The sequence below is a fragment of the Eptatretus burgeri genome, chromosome 1 (genome assembly GCF_056783735.1).
Source record: "Eptatretus burgeri isolate ZD-2024b chromosome 1, Ebu_testis_v1, whole genome shotgun sequence".
Classification (NCBI taxonomy): domain Eukaryota; kingdom Metazoa; phylum Chordata; class Myxini; order Myxiniformes; family Myxinidae; genus Eptatretus; species Eptatretus burgeri.
In genome coordinates this window covers 70,048,372-70,074,071 of record NC_140961.1, presented here as the reverse complement: position 1 = coordinate 70,074,071, position 25,700 = coordinate 70,048,372, and the positions used below count along the sequence as shown (strand labels likewise).

At 44.1% G+C, this 25,700-nt stretch overlaps 1 protein-coding gene across 3 annotated transcripts in view; it reads right to left on the bottom strand.

The window, feature by feature from the left end:
* Window positions 1-25,613, bottom strand: part of LOC147034693 (monocarboxylate transporter 4-like) — a 119,378-nt gene extending 93,765 nt beyond the window's left edge. For all 3 annotated transcript variants that reach the window (XM_085887263.1, XM_085887335.1, XM_085887298.1), the window contains exon 1: window positions 25,491-25,613. The gene's annotated coding sequence lies outside the window, so the exon portion shown is untranslated. The remainder of the gene's footprint in view (window positions 1-25,490) is intronic.
* Window positions 25,614-25,700: the final 87 nt, after the last annotated feature.

The following is a 25,700-nucleotide window of genomic DNA, read 5'->3' as shown; positions in this document are numbered from 1 at the left end:
ACCCACCCCTGTACGCAGGCCTTAGCAGGCTTTAAACCACCCACCCCTGTACGCAGCCGTCGTACCACCCACCCACCCCTGTACACAGCCCGTACGCAGGTTTTAAACCACCCACCCCTGTACGCAGGCCTTAGCAGGCTTTAAACCACCCACCCCTGTATACAGGCCGTACGCAGGCTTTAAACCACCCACCCCTGTACGCAGCCGTCGTACCACCCACCCACCCCTGTACGCAGGCCGTACGCGGGCTTTAAACCACCCACCCTCTCTGTATGCAGGCTCGTGACCACCCACCCACGCCCCTCATACATCGCTAATCGCTTGCAAAGCCAGCAGTTCCTTATGAACCGATGTTTGTAAGCCATGACGATGCAATCCCGAGCGGTGTAATTTACCTTTTTCTTTTAATATCACAGCACGACATTTATGAAAATAAAAGTACAAATTGACATTCAAGACAATGTTAATGTCATAAATGAAAGTAAGTGTGCATGTAAACTTGTGTTCCATTGTTTTAGTTAAATCTGACAAAAGCTTCATATGTAATATTTGTCTCGGAGAGTTCCGGTTCTTAAGTTGATACTTTTATTTTTGTACGTACTTTATGAACGGCCCATACGTGGAATCAGAGCGAAGTTTGAAGGGCTATAAAATCGGAACGAGAGCAAATTTCAAAAAAATGGCTCGTGTTGTTCTAGATAATAATCCGTAGTATCTGAATCACTAATAACATTTGATCTCTCTTGATAAATAAGGGAGGAGATACGATTTGAAATCGACGATTTTCGCAACTTTGACAGCCTCGTGACGTTGACCTCGACCGTGGACGACCTTGAAAGTTATATCGTTGTGCACGTCTCACCGACCTCTATCCATTCCACTATTGGTTATTTGTCTTCACTCGGTTTGATTGTGGACGGACAGACGGACGGACGGACAGACTTTGAGACTTATTATTGGGTCATCTCTACTGAGATGATAGAGATGACCTAACGAGCGCGTAATGCCGTGTGTTACAATCCCCCTCATTAGCATAATCTTCAGCACATAATACCTCAAATACGACACCCAACATAAATCTTATAAAACATCCGATTTTTACCAGAATTTCGACAACCGAGTGTTAATCATACTTAACCGTTACCAAAAGTGAAAACACGATTGCGATCCGAGTTAAAACGAACTCGTAACGTCGACCAAAGCAAAAATCTCCATTTATCCACGCAATTATTTAATATTACTTTATCAAAGTCACAGAACCGTAATATTCGGCTATCCACAAACAATCTTCACATAATCCGACGGCTTAGCGAGTCAGGCATGCGACGATAACCTTCATTGGGATAAAAAAAAATGACTTTTAAACACCAACTTTGTTGAAAACACCGTCAGCGCGCACACGGAAAACCTTTACGTGATCAACGACGCGTCTGCTCGAGCGCGCTGCACCACGTGACGAGCCGTGACGCGGCGAGTGAAATATTTTTTAGACAATCTTAAAACGTCTCCAAAACATCCGATTTTTACCAGAATTTCGACAACCGAGTATTAGACGTCCTAAGCGATCGCAAAAACCGAAGACAAAATTAAAATCGAAGCTAAAACTCGTAACGTCGAGCGAAGCAAAAATACTCCATTTCTCCACATGAATTTACGGAATTATGTTTGACCTCACTGTGACCTTGACCTTTGACCGATTTTGACCAAAATCTAATCAGCGCTAGCCATCACCCTCCTGAATCACGTGGTGTAATTTGACATTGGGAGCTTCTTCCATTCTCAAGTTATCGTGCCTACAAACAAACAAACAAACACAGAAACACACAAACAGAGGACGGAAGTCATCAATATACTTACAAAATCTTTAGATTTCGTAAGTAATAATTGTAAACTTGTGCAGTACCAGAATCTGTTTGCTGTCATTTTTGCAAATATTTGTACAGAGGGTTGTTTAGTCTTTGTGCTGTGTTTGGAAGATAAATGTACATTCTGCATGATGTAATTCAGAAGTTATAGTCCAGCAGACATGGGAATTGGGAATGGATTGTGCCTTTGATGATACAAGCATGAGCTATGGCACACTGTTAGAGCATGCCCTAAGGAAGATATTTAGCTATAGGGCCATCGCAGATTTGTCCTGTGGCCAAAATGGCCACCACTGGTTGTTATTTTACCAGAAGCTCAGGTTCCAGACTCGCTAGGATATTGATTCTGGTGTCTAATCGTACATTTTCAAGGATGAGGAATGCAGTGGTACTATTTACAACATGCTATAACTACTCTAACAACTACCTAACTACATATATATCTAGCTTTCAGGGAAATAAATAATAGTAAAATTATAAACGCATTTAATATTGGTGGAGTTATACATGTACATGTTTTGAAACTGTGACATATTCATGAGCGTACAATGCAGTCTTCGCAATGTTTCCTTTATAATATTTGGTAGTCTATTTATATGAGCACACAGTTCATGAGATTATGCTGTATGTTGCAAATCAATAGTGCATGTCCCATTGTTGTTTGACATGTTAGTGGTGAGGGCAAGTCTACGACGGTCCTTCCATTGTTAACCAGGTAAGGCCTTCCATGGTAATGTTACAGGTTTTCAATGAAATGTAATGTTGGTTTCGAGAACACATTCCACCACAGTGGCAAAGGGCCGTGCACTGAAGTGCTGCCTTGACACATTTGCACTGTCCTCTGCGCACCTTTTTGCACCCACAGCATATGAGTTCTCGACAGGCCTGGGTCGCTTCTGGCAATGTGGTCCAGTGAACTTCCCATCCACCTGTGTCCTTCTTCTTCCACCCCCAGTCACCTGGGGATGGGAGTTCCGGGACTGCAACCATCATCTGTCCCCAGCAGTGACCAGCTTGGTAGGCAGCCCTCTTTGTGTGCTGAATCAGTGCTGCTTGTGATGGAGGGAGTCCTTCAATGTCTCTACCTTTCTGGATGAGCAGCTGATTGTGTGCCCGATTGACTGATTCCAGGCTACTAGTGCGGTCATAAAGCAATACCACGAATCGCTCCAGAGACTCCATCCAGTTGTCTATGGTGTCTGAGGTGGCAGCCAAGGCACATAATGCTCTAGTGATGTTATCAAAGGCTAGATGATCAAAGCTCTGGCAAGATGAACTGCATCATTGTCAGCATCGTGCTCACATGCTTTCCCTAATGCAGCACCAACATCCTCATTGCACACGAGCACCACATCACGACCTTGCTTGTGAGCGTCCATGTCTGGGAAGTAACCCAGTATTCTGTTCTTGAGTTTAGTGGAGTGTACACGCCCCGTCACGCGTGTCCCCAGTTGTTCCAGCCTGGTACTATACAGATTCACCAAGTCTGTTCAGATTCACAAAGCTTGAACACTGGTGCAACCATATTGTCCATACGCACTTCCTCAATATAGGTGACAAGTCCAGCAAATGCAATTCCATGGTTAACAGTGTCTACATTAGATTATTGTGCCTTTGTGTCCCTCACTTTATTGTACAGAGAGGCAAGACACTGAGCATGGTACTTAGCCTCTTGGGCAATGAGATCTCCAACACTGAGTTTGGATAGGAGGTGTTTGTCCTGTAGTTTGAGGGCACACTGCCTCACACAAATGTCAAGTTTGAATGTTGATAGATTACGCAAGCCATCTCTTGCTGCAGATTTACCACAGAAGAAGCATGTGTCTGTTGAATGAGTTTCACGTTCAAAGCTCTGACGGGTGAAGTTGTGGGTTTCTGGGTCATCGTCGTGGTGTGTTTTTTCTCTTTTCAGCCCTCTGAAGTTTTGTTTTGTTATACTGCAGTCTGCAAGAGTCACGTAATTTGGCTTTGTGAACCCAGAATGCTGCCTCGATGTCCTGACCCTCATCCAGTTGTGACAGTTTTAGTGTTCTTGGCAGGCACTGATCTTGTCGAATGCTTCAAGATGCTCAGCTATGGTCCTGTAGCCTGCCCCATCTGTGCCACGTGCTGAATTGTATGGACATGTCAGCATCTCATCTGTGTCTTCCTGACACAGAACACATTTGTTCCAGTCTGTGGTCGGGCACTGTTTACCTGATGAGCTCGGCTCATCAGGGTCCACCACCTTGTATAGATTGGCCATTGTCCCTATGCTCTATGCTACGTAAGAACTATCTATTATTATAATACTAATAAAGGTGCCCGTCTTCGACGGGCATCACTGGCAACATATGGTAAAAGACAGATAGCATGAATGTATTTTAAACAATATATTATATCATTTCTATCCATTGATTATCATTCAGGTTTTCCCCTTCGACTGTCCCGCAGTAGCTCCACTTCGATGACATTACCACGTAGTTTAGTGACTACACAACGTGTACCATTCGTGAGTTCCAGAGGATCCATAGAGCACATTAAAATTACAGGGCACCCTACTTTAAAGTGATCCAAAAGGCCGGATCAGTTTCGTGCACATATTCATATCTTGTAGATTTTAGCTGATTCTGAAACTGTTAACAGCATGTCGATCGGATGGTTCTGTGATTTTCTACGGTAGTAAACAGAAGTACGACTTAAGCCTGTACGCCACTATGTGGAGACCCGAGGACCTAATATTTCACAACAAACTAAAAACTCACAAATTTTGAAGATATTTTAAATAAACAATTTATTATAATATCAGTTAAATATCATTTTTATCCATCGAAATATGAATTGTTCTGTCCAGCTATAGTTGTTCTCCTGGTATCTGCGCATCCATCCACGATCTGTGTTCTAATGAAGTGCAGTAGGAATGATAAAAACAGCACGGTGCGGGAGTGTAGGTAATCTCTCCAAAGCTCTCGGAAAGCCTTAAAATGCATCACGATCAGTTTGATTGTGAACAGATATACGGACGGACGGACATCGAGACCGGTTTTATGAGGTCATCATGAAGGTACCGCTTGATATTACGCATTGAAATAGAGATATGAATACTCAATTGAGTTTATTATATGTCTATGATTGATAGCTTATTGACAGCTCAATAACATGAGCAATTTACTATGGCGTATAGTGATTAATAATAACATACTCTACAAAAGGTTTTACGCAGCACATTATTCACAGTTCACATTGACCATTCAAGACTAAGTTATTATACCAATAAATGAGAAATCCTGCAACGATCATTTACACAATAAAGTTAAAGTATTTCTTTGTAAACCACGTTCCTGGTAATTTTGTTTGGAGCAAAAATGTTTTTTGTTTTGTTTTTTTTGAATGTTTTGAATGTTTTTTTTTTTGCTGCGCGCTCGCGAAAGTGCTACGTACAATATTCTGTGGGTAAATGAAGGAGAGCATAAATGTTAGCCAATGCGAGTGAATGTTTGGCCCTGTGCCTTGTTGATGGTGATGGCAAAACACGGTTTTACAGGAAATTGGATTCTTTTGAATGCAAATGGTAGATCAGTATCAGTAGGTATAATGGGAATCCTTGGTATCATTCTGGTTTTCCCCTTCGACTGTCCATCCAGTAGCTCCACTTCGATGACATTAGCACGTAGTTTAGTGACTACACAACGTGTACCATTCGTGAGTTCCGGAGGATCCAGAGAGCGCATTAAAATTATCGGGCACCCTACTTTGAGAATGCAACGATGGGATGGAATTCCAGAAAGCTCTATTGAGTCCAGAAATTCCTGGGGATAATGAACGGCATCGTCTGGGTTTAGAGTACTGTTGATTGCAATATAGGAGGTAGATTGGTCTGGAAAATTTTATATGATTGATTGATTTATCGCATTTACAGTTTCGTTTATGGGAGCTCATATAGCTTTATCCAAAAAGTAGGCAGAGTTATTGGCATTCGAATGAATGTCTGGATACACCACTTGTATCAAAGCTTCTGCACTGTCAACCGTTTCAAACTGGCCGAGGGAAACGTAATCGGGATGTTGAATGGTAGGTTGTAGACCTTCTCCGACTGAACGCAAGTATTCTGCGAACGAACCTGCTTCGCCATCATCAGCATCAAGCCTCATGTTGGTTTTCATTTGCATTGTAGTTGTACGATACCAAAGATGAGACTTTTTGAGTGTGGCGTCGACAATGGTTGGTCTGGTTCCGTGTCTCACGACGGGTAATATTTGTCGAAAATCACCACATAGCATGGTGGGAATGCCTCCCGAATGGTCTTTCTTCGCCTCTTATGTCTCGTAATGTCCGATCTATGGCTTCGTAGGTTTTCCGGTGTGTCATGGGTGCCTCGTCTATAATTATACCCTGACATTCACTGAATACGGGAGCGAGTGAAGTTCCTTTTTTGACAGCGCAAGTAGGATAGTCCTGGACATGGAGTTGTAGAGGGACTTTGAACATGGAGTGGATCGTTCTTCCTCCTGTTATTAGATTTGCCGCGATACCACTTGAAGCACAGGATATGGCTATTTTTCCTTGAGATCTGATGGAGGATAGAATGACATTGATCAAGAAAGTTTTACCGGTTCCTCCAGGAGCATCTAAGAAAATGATGTCAGGTGTTTGCTGGAGAACGCGCGCATTGAATTAATCGTACACCGTTCGCTGCTCTGGATTCAGTTATTGAGAGTTGAAATGAAGGAACTGTAATTGTTCGGCAACATCGTAATTCAGGTATCGTGTATACTCTATGCCGAAACCTGTATGAGCGGGAAGTTCAAAATGTAGTCCATAGTTGGAAATATTCCTACCGGTCATACGATGTACATGATCGTTGATGGATATGAGACACTCCTGATATAGATGCTCTGGGAAGGGTGGGTCAGTAGCCGTCAAACCGTTTTGATGCACAATGTCTTGGCTCAGCGCGTCTCTGAAAGATATCCAGAGTTTCTGAAGGATCCGACGGTTCGCACACAGTGATTACGATTGCAAAGAGGAGTTGCATTTGGTTTGGATTATCAGACTGTTGAGATTCCTTCATATCAGTGCATTGATGAGATGTTGGTCGTTGGCTAATAGACTGCGCACGAGGCACGTCTCTCGATATGTAGTGTACTCGATATGGTCAACTCGACGGAGGTCGGCGCAAGTCTTTGGACCACGCACAACATGAAGTAGCATTCTCAGGAAATAGCATTCCGTCAAATTTGGATGGATTGTATTAACCCTTCCTATCATTGGACCTTTTTTAATTCCAGGATGCTGCTGTGGTTGGCCCTGCTTTCGCCGTGACCATGTCTTTTTCGACCATGTGTAACACTGCGGTACCTCGTGATATAAGAGGGTTTCAGCGAACTCGTCACTTTGACATAAGTGCATAAACTCTGTAAAGGTAGTCTTTGGCGGTTCTGCTGCAGCTCTGGCTTGAGGATTTTCGGGAGTGAAAAATACTCGTTGTCCATTTTCTAAGTGAACTGCCAAGTACATGACAGGCGGCCAGTGTTCATGAATAGGAAAGCTCAAAAGTCGATAAGCTGCTTCCATACTCCCAACGTACCGAGCTCCTCGATAAAGTTCGATTTCGTCGTTTTCATTTCGTAATTGTATGCTGAAGATTAACTGGTCAGAGCCTTTATTGACATACTTCAAAACGTATTTGATACTCTTTACAGAGCTGCAAATCTCAACGTTGGTATGGCTACTCATTTACCTAAGAAGCCATTTGTTACAAGGTACAACAAAGCGATTGTCAATTTCTTCCGTCACTTCCTGATTATGAATGAATCTAGTCACATTGACGGTGTTACCACCAGACTGTGGTGAGCGCCTCTGATATTTGGGGTATCCATCATTTCCATATTCAGTTTCACATCTGAAATCTTTTGGGAATTTCTTGGTGCACACTCCGTCCGACATGCATGGGGCATTCGGCCAAAGTGGTCCACATTGACCAAATTTTTACCAAATTGTGAAGTTCCGGTTCCTCCGTGGCGGAAGGAATTTCTGCTGAGATGATTCGATCGATATTATCAGGAACGATGTGACTACCCTTTTTGAGCCAAGTGAGAATGTGGACATGCGGAAGCCCACGCTTTTGAAACTCCACGGAATAGAGCCACGCAGTCACTTCTCCAAAAGCACCATCTTTGAGCATTGACATGAGGCGATCTTTCGTCTGGTTGAATACACGAACAGTTAAAACTGGGTCGTCGTTCGCTGATTGTCCTGGTAATAAGTTTGACAATATTTCCAGCCATTTTGGGTTTGTGGTTGACGTGATAAAAAGTTGTGGTTGGCCATGATGGCTCACATAGGCAATGGCATCTTGTTGTCTTTCGTGCATGTGTCTAGGACCTCCGACATAAGAAGACGGGAGGATGACCCTCTGCCCCAGTTGCCGCGGATCTGAATCTTCATTGATGATGCAATCGCGTAAACTGGAGTAATTGTCAGCTCTGAGTGCTTTCTGTTTTCGGCGGAGGAATCCAAGTCTTTCAGTTTAAATTTTACAGTAGATATCCACCAGAAACTATTGGAATAGACGACCAGCCTTAGCAAGATCATTTCCTGCTCTTCTTTGAATGTGATAGGCATAATACTGGAGTTGGGAGATCTTTTTATTTGCCTTATTTTTCAGGTACAGACTGTAGCCGTCAGTTCCGTACGGAAAAAGTAATGGGTACTGTAGTGGGTCGGACGATCGATGAAGCTCCGATATCCGCTGTAATGGACCTTCTCGAAGGTGAATAACAATGTCCCTTGTACATGTCGGATCGTTGGGCATAAGAATTGCTACTTCATCACTTGTAGGGGCATTGTATCGCCTTTGGTGTTCTTTCAACGATTTTTTATCTTCATGAATGACGACTCGTAAATCTTCAATTCCTTCGCCTTCCGTTTGAATATATTCGTGAGTCGTGAGGAATTGCTGGACGTACTTGTTGTTTTGTTCAAAGAAGGAATGTATTGATTCGACCACTTCTTTCCTCAAACCACTGAAGAAGCTCATTCGTCTTTCCAACTGGTTCTGTATGTTGTCTATGAAGTAGATTTGGAGGAATTGCGTGTTGGATCCGAAACTTGGGTACATACTTCCTATGCGATGGAATATTTGTCCATGCACACTGAAAGTGGGACTCCATCCTGACGGTTGTCGTTCTTGCGAGACGAAGATATTCATCTGGAAGGCACTGTTGTAGGCTCGGATATTTTGAATGAAATGGCAGGAGAGTGGTGATCGGATTTCTGTGATGTTTTTGAGAAATTGTGGCCAAGGAGGAAATGGCTGGAGCTGTACATTGCCATTGTTACAGCAGAAGCGTGGTCGCTCGCGACCGAATTTACCCGCAGAACAGTGCGGACAAATTACATTCATCGCGCCAACATTTGTCTGGCTACGGAAATTGTTCTCCGAATAGTCATATGCGATGGGCAGTAGTTGAAGTTGAGGTTTAGGGCCAGGGCCAGCTTCACCTTGCGTTTGTAGTTCGAGCCTACGACGGCGCGCCATCTGATGGACTTTCGGGGTACCATCTCCAATTGGTTTCCTTTTCTTTGGAGTCGGCATGGTTCAGCTGCAGTACAAAACAGATAGTGAACAAATAGTGAACAATGAACAGAGTCTGTAAAATGATGTCCAATATGACAAACACAACTGGCAGTAGGAAAAAGGGTGAATGAAGTTTCGCCTTGTGCATATTGAAGCATTTTGAATTCAATTCTAGTAGGTAATAGGGAATGGGAAATGGTAATACCATGCAACCTCCTGATGGTTAAGCAGTGAACAACACAGGACTGATTTCAATTGAAATTTTCATGGAAATGTATTTTATGAGGATGTTCAATATCACGGTTAGAATCAAGGCTTGGGCTTGGACTTGGGGGGGATGCTTGCAACAGAATTTTCATCAGAGGAGTGACTTGAGGAGTCTTCATATTCCTTGTTAGTATTGGCATCTGCCATCACGATCGAACTCTTACTTGTGAGACGGTTGAAGAAGTACTTTTACGGAGCGGTAGACTCAAGGCTCACTGAAGCACTGAAGGCTCGAAGGCGATTTCTGTCGGTTCAAATTTCAAGGATCAAGCGGCCATTGTTGTTCAATTCAAGTTGGGTTGCCAGATTTTTATGTGCACGTGCTCAATCCCGCACCCACCTGGAAAAGACCCAAGTACACTGTCAGTACTCACCTCCACACTAAAACGATGATCATGATTTTGTGTTTAACCGTAACTGACCGGGCGATACTGTGTTGGCAGTTGGTCCGGCTGGGCAGCGGGTATCGGTCGATGAAAATTTTAAAACGGCAACCATGAATGAAAAAGGCAAAGAAATACTTTGTACTTAGTCAGAAAGTCATGGTTTTGTGAAGAAACTACGGCACATGGAAAGTGCAAATTCGTCAGGTATGAACTCAACTGTTTTCTCCCCAAATGGAGCGTGGTCCTCTAAAAAATGGGAAACATTTTTATTTATTTTTTGTGCAATAATTCCTCCCATTTTGCAAATGGAGAACATGAACTGTTTCACTACCATAATCATCAAAACGAATTTTGAGGAGCCTATATAGCAAGACAATTATATCATTACTATATATGTCAAAACTTGTTTCATTTCATGCAGTAACAAAAATCTGATGGTGGAACAAAAAAGGGGCGTGCCGAAATATTAATATAGATGAGAACAGTATGTACGAGTTGTACCACCACCACTCTACCATAAGCTGAAATCTCCAGGAAAATATGTTGGCTGCTACCACAGTCACAGTCCAGGTCAACTGAAAGCATACAGATATACATGCAGATTAGGCGTTGTTACGAGGTGTACACAAGTACACATTAGCTGTACTTACAACATAGATTATCATTGTGACGTTATTATGATGTTCTGTGTGAATATGCAGCAAAATATATGAAAACACATAAACATAATTATGAGGTCAGCACACAACTCATGGGCTGATTCTGAAATTCCGGAAAATGTGCATAACTCCGCTAATATTTGATGGTTTTACTATTATTTAATTCCCTGAATGCTAGATATATGTAGTTTGGTAATTGCTAGCATGTTATAAATAGTACCACTGCCTGCCTCATCCTTGAAAATGTACGATGAGCCACCAGAATCAATATCCTAGGTAGTCTAAAACCTGAGCTACTGGTAAAATAACAACCGGTGGTGGCCATTTTGGCCACAGGACAATTCTGTGATGGCCCTACAGCTAAATATCTTCCTTAGGGCATGATGTGCCAAAGTTCAAGCTTGTATCATCAAAGGCACAATTCCCCCAAATATTTCACTTATCTGCCGGACTATTTGATGTGACTAGCTAAGAAAAATGAAATAATTTGTTTAAAGGAGGTATAAAAGTGGTAAGTTGACCCTGCTGAATTGTTCCATTCATCTCCTTTTACAAACGTTCAAAATAATGTCTTGTCGTGTATGTATTTGAGTTGCGAAATACTGATTCATATCTGGAATGTATAAGTTTACAGAATGGCCATTGACAATTTTATTGTACAATTTCCTTTTTCAATGTATCGACCTCTGTTGAAGGAATATCTTTCCAAGGAATTTGTAATTTCTATTTCCTTTAATTTATTCATTGCCTGTTGGGATAAAAAAAAATCATTTTAACATCTCATAGGAAGGCAATGCTATGATAGCTGTAGTTTTCATCAAAAAGATGATATTTTGATGTTTCTATAAAACACTAAATAAAGTGTGGTTTACTTTTTAATGACAAATGATGCTTACCTTTAAATTTCATGCACTATGAAAGCTGATCCCATCTTAACTCTAAAATGTCTGGACTTCATTGACACTGTTTCAGCTAATGAAGTGTAAATATTTGGCCAGAGTGATTGATGGTCAAATGTTTAAAAAAAAAAAAATATATATATATATATATAGTATTAGATTAACTTTTGGATCACGAGGATCATGTCACTTAATGACTATCACCAGAAACGACTTGGAGTAAGTGAGTATTGCACCAAATTAACATTGCTTGTTAAATTGATCTTGGTGACTCAAACGAGCTGAATCTGAGCTTTGCAGCTTCTATTCTGAGACTAACGGAGCTGATACATATATTACATAGAGACATAAGGGGCTATCTACATTTTGCAGACATTTCCATACCTGCTTCTGCCCACCTCTAGTACCCAGAGATCGGATTATGGTGTGGAGACAGGAGACCGAGAGGGGTGAGCTTGTTAATCTGCCAAGAGGTTTTGGTTTTATTAAAAATGGCCTACATGTGTTCAAAACAGTAACTGGGACTCAGGTTTTTAAAATAAAGTTTCACCATTCATTAAGGGCCCCTTGACTTTTTCTCCATAATTTGAGCGCTCATGGGACACTACTGTCACTTTCCTGCCTCTTCCTCTATTCCACTTCCCCATATCCCTTCCATCTGCTCTTACACATCCCATTCTTTCAAACACATAAGCAATCACTTCCTCTGCATTCCCCTTACTCATTGTGTATCTCAAACCTGCCCAGGCAAAAATAGCATTCCTTTCTTGTAGTAATTCTCTGCAGACGACTGTCGTAGTAGGACCTGTTACCAACTCTCGGATGTGAGAGTATTACTTCTCATATACCATAGTTCTACCTTGGATTTTTGCCTGGGTGAGAGCTTCAAATGAATTTCCCAGAGATATAATTACCCTGACATTTGACTCTGTCAATAGGAGGGGTTTTCAAATTGTTTTCTCCTCCTCATCCTCCTCACATTTACGTCATTGCTGTGATTGGTCGTTAGATTGATCGTCAGACCATATTTTTTTCTGACCAATCAGTAAACAATCACAGCTCGAGCGCTTCAGAGCTCCTGTCAATCAGAGCTGGGCCGCGCCCAGGCACGTGGTCAGTCCACCTTCACCGTTTAAACAGTCACGCACAAAGGACATATCTTGTTAACCTCCGCCATCTTCGAAGATGGATGGAGGTTACTGTTTTCACCCTTTCTGTTTGTTATCTTGCCAAAACGAAGTTTTTGCAAAATATGTTAGTCAGCTTATATGTTTTTTTTTTGTTTGTTTGTTTGTCTGTAATCACGTATAAAAAATTCTGCAGAGCACAGTTATCATTGGAAATTTTTGTAACTTCGCATATCAGAGGCCTATAGAGGTCCCTTTCAGCGCATAAAATTTTGAAGGTCAAGGTCAAAGGTCAAGGTCACTTTGTCGCAAATCAGGGGAGTCGACGAAACCCTTATTTTTTGAGTAATTTTGATCGGATCATCTTCAAACTCATGGGAATATAGTTCATGGTCTGGCGCTCAGCTGATTAATTTTTGGTGGCGATTGGCCTTGACCTTCATGTTTAGCGCCTGAGGTCAAACATATTTGACCCCAAGGTCAAATTTTCAAGTTTTAGGAACCATATCGTGTAGTACCTCAAATTGAACACCTCGATGAGTGCTTTCTAGATATGTCAAGCTTGAGACATTATGATGTCATTTGGTGACGTTATGAGGTAAACGCATATTTTTCATGGTTACTCTGTAGAACGATTCTCATCGGAATCTCTCGTCAGCAGATATTCCTCAAGGAGTCGCTCCTGGTGGATAGCAGCTCTGTTCACCTCAGTGTGACCTTAAAGAAGTCACACGTGGTCACCTTTTGGCAAGATACGGGTCAGGGTGACATTGGTTTTTTGTTTGTTTGTTTGTTTGTTTGTTTGTGAACAGTATTACGGAAAAACTCGACGGATTTCAACGAAATTTGGTGGGGGGGGGTTAGGTATGGTCCAAGGATCATGCGACTAAATTTTGGACTTGGTCCCCCCCCCCCCAAAAAAAATTTAGAGAAAAAAATTTTTTTTTTTTGCATTTCTACATGTTTTGAGTGATTTCCAACCCCCCACCTCCAAATTTTTTTTTTACCCTCCCCCCCCAAAAAAGATTTTTTTTTTGCATTTCTGCATGTTCTAAGTGATTTCCAACCCCCCCCAAAAAAAAAATTGTTACCCCGCCCCCAAAAAATGGAGAATTTTTTTTTTGCATTTCTACATGTTTTAAGTGATTTCCAACCCCCCCCAAAAAAAATTGTTATGCCCCCAAAAAAATTGTTGGAGAAATAAAATCTTTTTTGCATTTCTACATATTTTGTGATTTCCAACCCCCCCCCCCCCCGCCCAAAAAAATAGTTTGAGAAAAAAATTTTTTTTGCATTTTTACATGTTTTAAGTGATTTCCAACCCCCCACCCCCAAAAAAATTGTTACCCCCCTCAAAAAGAAAAATGTTTTTTTTGCATTTCTACATGTTTTAAGTGATTTCCAACCCCCCCCAAAAAAAAAACAGTTCGAGAAAAGAAAAATTTGCAACTTTTTTTTCAACAAAATTTCGAAATTTTTTTGCATTTTAACATGTCTTAAGTGATTTCCAACCCCCCCCCCCCCCCCAAAAAAAAAATTGGAGTAAAGAACTATAACTCTGTCAGCACTGTTGACATCATATTTAATGAATAAGTATAAGGTTCACTTGAGTGACCCAACAGTATTGCCGGCGGAGGTTTTGCACTCAACCGAGTGCTCCCCCTCTAGTTTGGACATGTCTTCGTTAAAGGCCCGGTCACACCTTGACGTTTTAGCCAGCGATGGCAACGTATTAAAATGTATGTAAAACGCTGGCTTACGTTGAAGTTTTGATGTTTTTTTTTTAAAGATTCGGACGTATTCATTGCGACTTGGTCTTATGTATAACGCATGGGTAACGGACACAGAACGTTTCGTTGTGTTATAGATAACTTATACCAACGAATGCTGAACCTGTTGTCGGCCTACACAACCTATGCCCAACGATAGTCTAACTTAGGCATAGCGCATTGCACGCATCGCCGACGGTGTCGTGACGTAGCCTATTAAAAGGCTGACGCACAACGATTCGAATCATAACTGCCGTAGAAATGGAAGTGTCAACATCGCGGTCACACCTTGGCGATCTTGCCAGCGTATGCCGACCTAAGAAAAATGTGTCTAAAACGTTGGGGCACGTCAAATAAGGTATGAGTAAGTTTGGTATACGTGAGTAGAACGCTAAAGTACGCTATCATACGTCGTAGTAAGTAGAGTACGTCAATAAATTTTAAACATGTTCAAAATTTTACGACGTACTTGGCGTATGACACACGTTCCGCATGCGATGGGGATAAGTTTTACACACGATATGTGGACGCTTACACACGTCCACAAAGGCTACTTATAAGCTACTCATAAGTCGAAACACGTCGCGGTAATGTCTTTTTTATGCGAAACTTATTTCTAACTTATGTTTGACGTGCTTTGAACCAATTCTTTACGTAGTCCCAACACACATCGACGTATGTAGACGTATTCCAATGACGTCTTCCGGTCGTCAAAAAAAAAAAATTAACATGTTTCTAGGTTACAACTGCCATATGAAGACGTGTTCCCAGCGATTTTGGGAATTGGTATATAAAAATGGTGTTCATAAAAGGGGAACCCAACAGTGTTTTCGAGTCCTTTTTGAGTCGATGTCCATGTCAGCAGTAACAGTATCAGTATCAGTATCAGTATTAGTAGTAGTTTGTTCATGTTGGCAGTAGTAGGTGAGTGTGAGGGGGAGGGTGTGGGTTATGATGGATCCTCCTTGCGTCCGCGTGTCCACGGGTAGGAGACATCTTTGCACCATTGTTCGAAGTTCTTCACGGCTAATTTTTTATGGGGCTTTTTCAACAATGAGCTATGGTTTGTTTTTACGATTTAGGTCTATTCATAACGGGTTGGACAAATGCACAATGAACGAATAATGTGCATAGAGCGCTTTGATTACTTATAGATACGATATACCAACGAATAATTATCGTGAAGCCGGCGTTCACAAACTATGCCCAACGATAGCCTAACTTATCCATATCGTGCGGCAGTTTATCTTTGCCGGTGACGTGGGGTTTGCTATCCATAGGCTGCCACTCAACGATTTAAATGGCTGCATCTCCACTATTGAAAGTCGACGCTTGCGCTCAACAATTGGATTTTTTTTACACTCAACGACTTTTAAACGGTACCACTCAGCTATTTTCATTGTTTACAATGAACGATTTAAATTGCTGTCACTCGCCTTTGTTTTTTGACGCTGGGGTTTGGAAATTTGAAGCGTTTCTTTTGAACGTGTTAAAACACTCAAACTCGACTATTTTAAATAGACGCTGCCGATGGACAATTGGAATCATAGCCAAGCCAGACATCGAAGTGTGAACATCCTCGTCATGCCGAAGAAAAGTTTGAAGAATGCTGCAAATAAGTGTCCTGGCCGTGGCCGTGGACGCTGACGCAAGGACGATCCATTATACCGACGTCTTTCAGCCTATGAGTAACTTAAAAGTAACGTCTGTCGATGTGTGGCAACGATCGCGTAACGTGCCAACAACACGTTAATCATAGGTTAGATATAAGTTTCGGGTACGCTAAACATTACCTCGGCGTGTTTCAACTTATGATTAACTTACAAGTAGCATGTGTTGACGTCTGTCAACGATCGCAGACCGTGCATACAACTTGTGGCCAGCGTAGCGGAACGTGTGAGTCATACGCCGGCATACGTCGTGAAATTTCAAGCATGAAAAAATTTGAGGACAACCAAAAAGTACAACGTTTAAAGCCAACGTACAACGACGTATGGCAGTGTTTTTCAGCGTGCTCTCAATGTTATCAAAACTTACCCATAACGTGTTCAACGTGTGCCAGCGTTTTAGAAAAAAAATTCTAAAATCGGCATACGTTGGCTAAAACGTCAAGGTGTGACTGGGCCTTAAAATATGGATAGATTTGTGTTTCTGCCATCTTTAACTGCAATACCACCTCACATTGTGTAGTCAAGCTGACAGGAATTTGTATCTACATCTATTTCATCGAAGAAATCGACGTCATGACATACAAGAGGTGGGGGGTCACGCATAGTCGCCATCTTGCTATGTTTGGTAATCGGTGATGTAAGTATCATCAACATCATTTGGTAATCAGGTTTCATTCAAAGTCTCGGTCATTCATGGTATTCAGCTTGCTTGATTTTTAAAATTATTAATCTCAGAGGCGGGTGCCAAAGGAAGGGTCCACAACAGGTGCAAAATACTCCAGTATCTAGGTACACCTCTCATGAGATGGGAACACAGGAATGAGATGAGAATGGTGAACTGGAATGAGCTACGAACACATGAATGAGACGTGAATGGTGAACTGGAATGGGATGCCAACGCCTCACTGCCTTGTCTTCCGAGTTTAGTTTCCCAGCATACCGCGCACTCATTTTTGCCCACTCCCTCTCTTTGAGACCTCGTTGGCTACAACCATTGGTTAGCAAACCAAGGGCAGGGCCATTTGCACAATTCAACCCCTCCCTGCGCTTGCGCCTTCACACGCCACGGGAAAATTGTCCTCAGAAGTGTCAATAGTGATAGATGATAGTTGCAACAAAATAAAAACAACAAAACAAATCAGCAAAGAGCTTGCCAACATCCAGCCTAGGCTGGGATAGTGTCATTCTCCCAGATTTAAGCTGCAACATCAGAGTTGCTACAACAAGCCTGTGTTCAGTATTGATGAACTGAGCACTCTGGTAGACCCTGCAGTTTGGATCATCCCTCAGCAACCATCTTCTTTGCCACATCACCAGCGTTGGGATACCAAGTAAAGCGATGAGCCTGTGGGTGCTGAAACCATGAACCAGCCACCCTAAGTCCATGACTTCTTTCAAAGTGAAGGAACTTAGTGCTGTTCTGGTTCACAGATCAGGATCCATGGGGATGAACACACGTCTCATAACCATCGCTATCAGTTCCAGTTGATGCATTGAAATTCCCCAAGACAAGAAGACTATTTCACCTGGGGCACTTGTCAACCATGGACTCGAGCGTGGCACAGAATGTGTTCTTCATGGTGAGGTCACCCGCTTCAGTCAAAGCATACACGGAGACCAGGGAAACTACAACCAAGGTTATGAATCCTTCATCTCATAATACGCTCGTTGACCGGTGTTACCTCAATTACCATGGGAATCATGTTATTGGACACAGCTTCAGCAACTCATTGGGCATGGTAACCATCAGTGACCAGACCAATAGTAGGTGTAACCAGTCACCACGATCTCAACACGCTCCGGTCTCTAAACCTCAGAGGAGTGCTGCAATAGCGATGTTCAAATGCTGGAGCTCAGATGATAACAGTCAGGTGATCATCCTCTATTTGGTATAGGACATTCCAGGTACCCACCTGAAGGGACCCCCCTCAAGTTAACCCAAGCAGACCAACGTTTGGTGGACAACACCTCAGCACCACTCCACCAGACACCACCGTAACCTGACCCAGGGAGTTTACCCCGTGCTTTTCCTCCTATCATCAAGTAATGTGGGTCCCGACGACTTTGCCCCAATTCCGCTATCCAGTGAGCTGCCCTGCGAAGGGCAGCAGCACAGGAGGTACTCACACGGAGTGGGTTTTCAGTTTTCTTTGCATTCATGGGTTTTGCGAAAAGAAGTGTTTTATGGTGGCCGGAGTGCAACCTCCTTAAAAAGTAACCCAACTGCAGAAGGATGTCTGCAGACACAGTTTGGTACTAGATATGGATGGACTTTGGCTCACAAGGAGCTCCTTCACCATTTGAGAGGTTTTGTTTTTAATCCTGCTGTGTCCATATCCATACACCCTCCTCACCAGGAAACCTGGTGGGGGAGACGGTTTAGTCACTGACAACCTGACCATGAAACAGGTTAGTACAGGTTTACCTGGTATCTGTAGCAAGTAACAGATCTAATCTGGCCTGACCTGACAAAAAGGCAGGAAGGGAACTCAAGCGCTTTAATGGAGTCAAAGGACAACCAGGGAAGTAAAAGGGGAGATGCAATAATAAGCAATCAAAAAGCAAGCAATGTGTGTATTTACAAAAAGAAAAGTAAACGCACAAGTCACAGATTTAACTTAACCTACTCCTAACCCTGCCAGACACCATGACAAGGATACCTATCAGAGCACACACATACACACACACACACACACACACACACACACACACACACACACACACACACACACACACACACACACACACACACACACACACAGGAAAACAAATTGGGAGGGTCAGGGTGGTCTCAGCCTACAATACATGGAACCGTCACCCTCCCCAGTTTGATACCACTCTCCCTGCCACTCTTTGGAATGGCCCCGACACCACTCCACAACCGAGGGTTCATGAGCCCCATCAGAACTGCGAACCAAAGCATCCGAGACCATGGACGAAGCGAGAGCAATGACCAGTGCAGAGAGAGAGAGAGAGAGAGAGAGAGAGAGAGAGAGAGAGAGAGAGAGAGAGAGAGAGATGACCAGGGCAGTGAGAGTGATGACCAGGGTAGAGAGAGAGTGAGAGTGATAACCAGGGTAGAGAGAATGAGAGCGATGCAGAGCATCTGGGACCAGGAAAGACAACGACAGTGATGACCATGGCAGAGAGAGAGCGAACCAAAGCATCGGGTGCACCTTAAAGTCCCTGGGGGCAGGCGGGGCTAAGGAGCCACACATCAGATCTTCCGAGATGGCCTGGGGCCAGCTATTGGGCCACGTCAGATCCTACGAGCTGGCCACATGCCAGCCATTGGGAGATGCCACCCAAAGCCCCACCCATTCTGCTGCCCGTCCATATATGCACTCAGTTGGCCCTTACAGCCGTTACCAAGAACAGAGCTCCGCACTTCACATGGGAAAAAAATCACTTTTACTCCCATGCACCCAGGATGAACCCTACACGTCCAAAAATATCCATGCACAAATCCAGGGAATGGGAGAATTATTGGAGGGGGGCTGTGTCATATCCTGGCCCATTTACTGGTCATATTCAGGTGGAGGGGAATGAAATACAAGGAAATCAGACACAGGTGGAGGCCATTCAGCCCATCATGCCTGTGTGACATCAACACCACACTAATTTATCAACACAAGATCCAAATAAGAAAATGCAAAATATAAGAAAAAAATTCAATAGTGTTTTTGTGGGTTTATTCATTTATTCATTTATTTCTTTTAAGTTTTTGTATTTTATTTGTATTTGTTTTTTATTCTCCTCAGGGGAGGGGGCATGGGCTTGGTTAAAAAACACACAACATCAACCACACAACACCCCTTGACGAGACTCCCACCAACAGCACTCCTTACACTTGCACACAATCACTCATCAATGCTCAAGCTACCTAAAAGTCCTGCCAACATCCCTCGATCTCCATAACTTCCAGGTTCGGGGATTAGGGAAACGAAATACAATACAGGGGTAGACGGCAATAAATTACAGTACAGAGTAGACATCCATACAGACAATCAGACAAACAAGAAAAAGACGTCGTGCAGAGCACGACACGACACGACACTTCTCCCAATTCACTGAAGGACGATGCAATTGCTGTTTAATCTTCAAGTTAATAGGATGTAAATTGACAATTTTTCAGTGGAAAATTGATGATTATAGAAGTTTGACCTTGAGTTGACCTTTGACCTTTTGACCCCATATAGTTGGTTTCCAAATTCAGTGTCACAGTATGCAAATCCTGTTCAACTTTCAAATCAATTGGATGAAAATTGAGGATTTTAGAAATTTCGGCCTATGTTGACCTCAAAAGAATGACTGCCATATCACATGGTCATATAACATGTGGTGAAGTTTCGATTTCCTCTGCTGAACGGTTTTCTAGATTAACAAAATGCAGACACGTATGACGTATGACGTACGACATCCGTATGTACGCTACCGATCGCTCCTTTTCACTTCGCAAGCACAGGGTAATGAGTACGTACCATTGTGGACTACATATTTTATGCACAAATACATTGATCTACTAATTCATATTCATAAATGATAGATAGTGCTGCCCTCCGGTGGAAACAAACTGTACATTAAAAATGCAAAGTACTACCACAATTATCAAAAAGTGCAATTAAAAGTCTCACTCACTTTTGTTTTGGAAAATATTTTCCTTCTTAAAAAAAAAAAAAAAACAGTATAAACACAAAAACCTGTACAACATATTAAAAACTGACCTTTTTCTGCACCCGACTGAAAGACTGTTGCTCTATCTTTGTGGTGGAAGATGGCATAGGTTTTGGGAATGGTGGGAATTCCAGATCATCACAAACATCTGGCAGGCATTGATCAACTCGTTTCAAATCGGCCTTATTTCTCGACTGACAAGATCATCAATACCAAGTCAGGTGATCATTTTTTTCACAAAAACCCAAAGCATCCATTTACGAAATGTGGACCATTTTAATTGTGGCCATTTTTTTCTTTTTCAAAACCTTCTTTATGAAACGCTTCACGTAATTAGGCAACAAGCTATGGTGCAAATTATTGGTTCTCAAAGATCACAAGGACCGCAAAGGAAGTATTGTTGTGGAGCCGGCGTCGGTTGCGAGCATGACCGCTAGTTGGAGCAGTGGGGTCGACTCTACCGAACACCCGGAATCTAGATCGTACCTTTGGGAAAACTCCGAAAGATACGGGTCCCTTACAGGATCGTGAATCGTCAATAAATCAGCCATGTGGGACAGGGTTATTTGCCAAACTTCAAAATACCTCGAGGCCCATATGGCGAGCTACCGAGGATTCACACCCTCGACGGCACTCGTACGGGACGAGCCGTATGCGTGCTCGATTCGTGAGTAACCCGGACGGATGGTTACCAAGGTCCCATCGGTCCAAATGTACAATTTGCCGCTTCCCAAGTTTCCCAACACGCACCGTGTTAAGCCAATGAAAGAAACACAGAAACGAGCTGAAACATTTAACGGGGGATTTATTTATAATGAGGGGGGGGGCAGGGGGAGCATGCAAGGAGCAGAGTTATCCGATTATAAGAAATGAAATGCAATGTACAAGCAAAAGCACTTATCCAGTTTCGATTTAAAGACTGGGACACAGACACACACACACACACACACACACACACACACACACACACACACACACACACACACACACACACACACACACACACACACACACACACACACAGAAAGAAAAATGGACCTTCCCGCCTCGTGCGGTTTGGCCGAGACGAGCGAACCAGACCGGCGTCGAGATGCGACCAGCCCAGCGCCAGCGAGATGCGATCCGACCATGCGCTCGAGCAGACGGGGCCAGCGCCAGCGAGATGCGACCAGCTCAGCGTCGAGAGATGCGTCCAGCCCAGTGTCGAGAGATGCGTCCAGCCCAGTGTCGAGAGATGCGTCCAGCCCAGTGTCGAGAGATGCGTCCAGCCCAGTGTCGAGAGATGCGTCCAGCCCAGTGTCGAGAGATGCGTCCAGCCCAGTGTCGAGAGATGCGTCCAGCCCAGTGTCGAGAGATGCATCCAGCCCAGCGCCAGCGAGATGCGTCCAGCCCAGCGTCGAGAGATGCATCCATCCCAGCGCCAGCGAGATACGTCCAGCCCAGCGTCGAGAGATGCGTCCAGCCCAGTGTCGAGAGATGCGTCCAGCCCAGCACCAGCCAGATGCGTCCAGCCCAGCACCAGCGAGATGCGTCCAGCCCAGCACCAGCGAGATGCGTCCAGCCCAGCACCAGCGAGATGCGTCCAGCCCAGCACCAGCGAGATGCGTCCAGCCCAGCACCAGCGAGATGCGTCCAGCCCAGCACCAGCGAGATGCGTCCAGCCCGGCGCCAGCGAGATGCGTCCAGCCCAGCATCGCGAGATGCGTCCAGCCCAGCAGCAGCGAGATGCGTCCAGCCCAGCGCCAGTGAGATGCGATCCGACCATGCTCTCGAGTTGACGGGGCCAGCGCCAGCGAGATGCGTCCAGCCCAGCGTCGAGAGGTGCGTCCAGCCCAGCGTCGAGAGATGCGTCCAGCCCAGCGTCGAGAGATGCGATCCGTCCACGCGCTCGAGCAGACGGGGCCAGCAGCAGCGAGATGTCACCAGCTCAGCTTTGAGAGATGCGTCCAGCGCAGCACCAGCGAGATGCATCCGGCCCAGCACCAGCGAGATGCGTCCAGCCCAGTGTCGAGAGATGCGTCCAGCCCAGTGTCGAGAGATGCGTCCAGCCCAGCGCCAGCGAGATGCGTACAGCCCAGTGCCAGCGAGATGCGTCCAGCCCAGTGCCAGCGAGATGCGTCCAGCCAAGCGCCAGCGAGATGCGTCCAGCCAAGCGCCAGCGAGATGCGTCCAGCCAAGCGCCAGCGAGATGCGTCCAGCCCAGTGTCGAGAGATGCGTCCAGCCCAGCGTCGAGAGATGCGTCCAGCCCAGCGTCGAGAGATGCGTCCAACCCAGCGCCAGCGAGATGTGTCCAGCCCAGCGTCGAGAGATGCGTCCAGCCCAGCACCAGCGAGATACATCCAGCCCAGCGTCGAGAGATGCGTCCAGCCCAGTATCGAGAGATGCGTCCAGCCCAGCACCAGCGAGATGCGTCCAGCCCAGCACCAGCGAGATGCGTCCAGCCCAGCACCAGCGAGATGCGTCCAGCCCAGCACCAGCGAGATGCGTCCAGCCCAGCATCGAGAGATGCGTTCAGCCCAGCGTCGAGAGATGCGCGTCCAGCCCAGCACCAGCGAGATGCATCCAGCCCAGCGTCAAGAGATGCGTTCCGCGCTTGAGCAGACCAGACGCTAATATTTGTTCTCTCTTTCCTAGTCCTTTTCGGGCGCGGTTCGCTCATGTGTGGCCTGATCCCTATGGGCGGACCATGTGTTACGGCTCCGCCTTCTTGCAAAGGACCGCCCCTTCAACAGGAAGAGGAATAACAGTATCCCGCGCTGGCTTCCCATTGGCCGAATGCCTCGGCTTTGCGCGCGTCGCTCATTGGGCGCAAAATGACGCATACCCTTATTTGGCGCCAGGCCAGAACGAAGCGCTTTGTGAACGAGTGAACAGCGCGGACGATTCGTTGAGCCGGTGTTGTAGTTGGCATTGTAGTAAAAAATCCTAACTATCAAAATAACTTCGCAGCGCATGTATGCAATTCCCATTAGACACAGGTAGGAGGCCCTAACTCGAAACGAACACGAATTGAAATAACTAAGATACGGGGACGGCTGTCTCTCTGTGTGCACAAGGCTTCCAAATCCACAACAGTATTATGTTATGAATTAATCTTTTCCCTCAAACCTGATTGGAATTTTTTTTCATTTTTACGTCACTGAATTATTTGTAAGTTATAGGAGCATATACAAGAAGGCTCATGCAAATAAAAAAAAATTATAAAACTTAGTTATCGAACAACAATCATGCCGGGTCTCGAAGACCCTGAGGACTGGAAAGGAAGGGGTGTGCTATTTATTCATTAAGTTTTCCCTAAAACCTGAAATTTGGAACACATTATCAAGACTTCCAAAGGATTTACTTCTGAAATTTCTAACATACTATTGTGACTTACTTCTGAAATTTGGAACATCACCATGACCTACAAAGGATTTACTTCTGAAATTTGGAACATCACCGTGACCTACAAAGGATTTACTTCTGAAATTTGGAACATTAGTGCAACTTTCAAAGGATTTATTTCTGAAATTTGGAACACGTCAGCATAACTTACAAAGGATTTATTTCTGAAATTTGGAACAAATTACCATGACGTACAAAGGATTTATTTCTGAAATTTCGAAGACATTACCTCGACTTAAAGGATTTACTTTTGAAATTTGGAACACATGACCGCGACTTACAAAGGATTTACTTCTGAAATTCGGAACACATCACCGTGACTTACAAAGGTTTTATTTATGAAATTTGGAAGACATTCTTTCTAAAATTTGGAAGACATTACTACGACTTGCAAAGGATTTATTTCTGAAATTTGGAAGACATTACCGTGACTTACAAAGGATTTATTTCTGAAATTTGGAAGACAATACCGCGACTTTCAAAGAATTTTTTTCTGAAATTTGCAGCTGATTTCGGCCAGTAGAAACGAATTTTCAGGCCCTGAGTTAAAGTTGCATACAGAGAAACCTTCTCATATAAAGGGGGGGGGGCGAAGCGCCCCATGTGAAGATCAGTTTAAAATTGTGACCTGTCGGCGAGTAAAGGTGAGTAGACAGACAAATGGTAGCGATCAACATACTTGTGGAATATAAAAAAATAATTGCCAAGTAACAGACCCAAATGCACCTGTGGGGGGGGGGGGTGGGTTGTTAATAACTATATTTACAATTTGAACATTTTTCTGCTGCGGGACAGTTTGTTTCTCTTTCTACAAGACAAGCTTCTACAAGGCACACCTGTCCTTTACTTGTATCTCACCCCTAAACCCTTTCCATATTCTCTCCTACTTGCAACTTGTCCGTGCCCGTCACATGGGATTCCAAACAGAATAGGTATTGAGTTTTCAAAAAATGTGAATTGGCGTCTTCTGTCATCGAGCCAGTAAGCTGGAAGCAACAATTCACATTTATTTCCACATCCGATGCGGTGTAAATGCTCTAATGACGGGCGAGGTGCTCCGTTTGAAACTGTTTGTTCGATCCATGTACATTTTGATGCCAAGGGTCCATAATGATGATCTGTAGTGGTGTCAAAGCCAGTGACCAATTGTAAATTAATAGTAACTTTCCACACTTCTCCATAATCTCCCCCTTCCCTGGCTGACAGGATCACTCAGAGAAAGTGCACTCACCTTTGAACTGTTTAACCTGTGTTCGATTCTCGACGATGAACCATCGACAAGGTTGGTGCTTCCTTCGCAGCCGAGGATTTCCATTAATGACCAAATCACCCTTTGCCGCTCCCTCCCCCTCGTTCTCGTTCTCGTTCTCGTTCCCCTTCCCCTTCCCCTTCCCTCCCCCTCCCTCCCCCTCCCTCCCCCTCGTTCTCGTTCTCGTTCTCG